Source organism: Bidens hawaiensis, unplaced genomic scaffold (assembly GCF_021521415.1).
Source record: "Bidens hawaiensis isolate Kalapana, Puna unplaced genomic scaffold, B.hawaiensis_p1.1 tig00044770_1, whole genome shotgun sequence".
Taxonomy (NCBI): domain Eukaryota; kingdom Viridiplantae; phylum Streptophyta; class Magnoliopsida; order Asterales; family Asteraceae; genus Bidens; species Bidens hawaiensis.
This window is the reverse complement of record NW_027497957.1, coordinates 43,423-47,631: the sequence shown is the minus strand read 5'-3', so window position 1 is coordinate 47,631 and position 4,209 is coordinate 43,423.

Below are 4,209 nucleotides of genomic sequence, written 5' to 3'. Positions count from 1 at the left end.
GCGAATGGAAGTGGGGGCGTCACCCCGATAGATCTACCAACATTTCTGTGCCCTTAACTCGGTTAACAGTTATTTAACCAAACTGATTCATCCCACAATAACGACAATTTGTAAAGTATAATGCGCTTTCAAAACATATATATATAAATACGAATATAGATATACAATATGCTTTTCTAAGGAAGAACTCACCTTTGAATCCGATGTTCGTATAATGCTCGTGCCCTATAATAGTACACGTTCGTTAATTTTAAGTTCGGGTTTGACAAAAAATGGTTAACTAAATACATGTTTGACCAATATATATATATATATATATATATATATATATATATATATTCTTATTCTAAAAATCCATACAAGCACACAACACATAAAGTTTACTACTTATAATTCATACTTAAAAATATAAATAAGTAGTAGTCAACTAATAATTGTTTTATTTAATAATTTAAATTAATTATTAAAATTTATAAAAATTATTACCTTTAGTTGCTGGAGTGTTTTGAAAAATTTAAATTATTATTTTATTTAGAATTTTGACTCTATTATAATCGGTTTTGTCGGTTTTGCCGGTTTCGTCGGTTTTGAGCTTAAAAACGAGCCGGTTGTTATTTTGTGAAAACTTTTAGTTTTAAATTACCTAAAACACTTATTATATAGTTTTTAGTCAAGTTTTATTAGTCTTTCAATAAAAATGTTATGGTTTTTATTTTGTTGCCAATTTCTTAAAAAGCCAATTTTTGACGTTTTCGTGTCGGTTTTCGCGACACGAACCGGGTTGGTTTAAGCTTTGCTATTCTTGACTTTTCTTATACTTTAACTTATGTTAAATATAAGAATATTATGACTTTAGGAGCTGTTTTAATTCAGTTCCAAAAATTCATGTCGGTTCACTTTAAAAGTCCAACTTTCCGACCGTTAAAGTCACTGACAAGCTATTTACATCACAATGTCAAAACCAAACCATTTGGTACAACAAATATACATATAATAACAAGTAATATATTATCCTACCCATGTTTGATTATCTAGCATCAAGTATGCACACAAAACAATTCTTTTTCTAAACATACTCAAACCTTAACTTAAGTTTTCAACTACACAATGAACATGTTATTTCTATAGTCTACAAGGTGTTTATGTACCGAAATTTCCAGATGTTAATAACCCATATTAACCTCTTATTTCATCCCATTATCATCTTTTAAACAAACACATTCTTGATTCTTTAACAACAAAGTTTCTATTACTAGTAAGTAGCAAGTTTTAATAACCTTATTATCATACCAACAATCTTTACAATAGAGTTTACTAAAGTAATCCTAACCACAAGTCTTTAATCATCCACACAAGATTATGTTCACTTATCAAATCATCTTGCAAAACATTTTGTAAAATTTACAAAGTTTCTTTTATTAGTAAGTTTAATACAAACTCTTGTTTATCTAAGTTATCATGTTTCATGTATCCTAGTACTTCTAGTAGATTTTATTCTTTTCCATATGTCACATTCAATCACTTAGTTTGTCATTTTCAATCCATATAAAAATCAATACAAGACAAGTATGAGCTTTATGGTTAAAAATCAAATTTTTGTATTACTTGCATGTGTAAGTAACTTTTCAAACAATCAAATCTCTACACTTTTGTCAACCCTTTTCTAAGATCTTATTTACCTTTTCAAAACCATTATTATTATTACTTACAACTTTTTCAAGAAATCAAGTATGTGGGTTTTCAAAATTATCATTCTTTCTTTAACCATTTTACCATTTAACAAGCTTACAACTTCAATCCAACACCCAAATCAAAACCCACGGTTCTAATGGGTGTTTTTACCCATAATCTATTTCCAATCTTTTGACCATTTACACATTTACTTCCATTATTATGACAATACTTAACCCATTTGTTACACAAACTCAAGTAACATCAATCTGGACAATCTATACAAGCTAATGTGCAACCAAATCAAGTCCTATAATCAACAAACCCATCTTATACATTCATATACAAACTCACGGGTCACACACATGCATGCATACATCCACATTATACTTGTATGCACATTATCAAACATACCAAAATCAAGCTTTAAACATCAAATAGCAACTAATATACACAAATCTTGAAGTGGGTTACCTTAGATTTTCGGATTTAGTGCCCTAGGAGGTGATAATGTGGCCTTAAGTTAGTTTATGACTCATTCTTTAGCTTCCTAAACTCCTATTTTGTTTAAGCTTCCATCAAGAACTCTTAATCTTCAACAATGGTGTAAGGTGGTTTTTGAAATGGTGATGATGGTGAAGTGGTGGTGGTATCCAATTTTATAGAGAGAGAAAGAGGTATAGGGTTGGTGATTAGGATGGTATAGGGTTGTGAGTTGTATCATAGGGTTGTGTGTTGTCATAACACAATTCTCACAAGTAATCTTCAAGTAATCATTGCATATATATTATTAATATTATATTGCAAGTGGGTGGTTTTGTGGGAATTTGGCGGGCCGAGAGTGGGGTAAGGGAGTGGAAAAGTTGGTTTTAAAATAATAACATGTGGTATTATCTAGGTATTAAGGTTTAACGTATCTCGTATTTTATCTAGCCAACGACATCCGTTTCCAATAATTTTTGTCAGACTTTAAGCGAAATTAGATTACAGTCATTGTCTGCCTAAAAACATAATTTTCTGAGAAACTTGATGTCGGGTCCTTACGGTGTCCTCTACTGGCTTTCGGTTACTTATTTTCTAATTTTCGCGATTCGAACCTTCTAAAATTAAGTTTATATACTATCTCTAATATCCTAACATAAAATTTTATTTTTCGAGGTCATCTTGACACGTTTATGAATTTATCTGTTTCGAGACATTACCCGGTGTCAATCTGTACAGTGTCAGCTACACGACAAAAAACTTTTTCGGGTTCCATAGTTTAAAACTCAACTAAAATCAAAAACTTTAGCTAAAAATATTATTCCTATGTAATTATTTTACTAATTAACACGCGATTACGATTAAAATAATTACCAGATTAGTCTAGATTTTTTGGCGGTTGTCACACATGTGATGTTGAACTACCAGTCAAGGAGTGAAATGGTAAATGCATAATTGATTGGTGGAGGTGAAATATAGTATAGGCGTGTCCCGAAGCAAATATTCTTGACAAAAATAAAATAACATGGAAAAATTAAATAGAAACTTTGTTAGATTAGAGATTAATCAACAGACGATGTAATAATAGGCAAAGTTTATGCACATGTTATTGATATAACGAAATTCATTGAATGAACACACGAAGAAAAAACAGAATCCTAGATTACGATCTTATTGAATCAATCACTAAAACAAACAACTGATTTTGGGTTTATGATCACAAAAGAAAACTAAACGTAATTACAGAAAGAATTAATAGAAAATAAGATTAGCATTTTGCCGAGCGTGAAACAATGAGATTAGCATTGCGTTGAGCGCGAGAGACCTTATAAACCATCTTTTGACTAGCTAACTACCAAGTTATGTTGCGCTACACCCTCATCTGAGTTGTAAGAAACAACCCATAGTTACATACATAACAAACACTTAAATGATCTTTCAGGCTATTACCAAATTATCCCTCAAGATTATAACTCATCATATAACTATCTTTAACGAACTTAGCGACCATTTTAACTGTTGTTGAATTTGATTATTCAATATTGCTCACCATTGACCATGATCACATGCAACACTACTAATATGAGATTATTTAACAGAACGTGTAAAACATTGTTTAAGGAAAGAGGACGAGAGGAGGTGTGCAATTGAGAGTGGATGGTGTGGGATATAAGGATGCAGCTACCATTACCAAGAACTATTCTGTAAAGTCCTCCATATTCAAAAAATGAGGACAAAGAGGATCGATTGAACACTATGTAGTGAGAGACGTTATTGTCAACCATCCATGTCGATCGGTGAGGTAGGAGTTTGCTGAGAAATGAAGTAGTTGCACCGGCAATAGGTGCTAGATTTTATGCTTGTATGATTGGCATATGAATACCACTGAGAAGACAACGAGCTTCAAATACCAGGGGCTGATCTAGCATAGGTTGAGGGATAGTGTGAGGTACCCCTTAACTTTCTCGTCGAAGTATATTTTAGTGCAATTTTTTTTGCCGTATTATGTATTGGCTACCCATAAATAATTTTTTAGCATGCCTTACCCCTCAACTA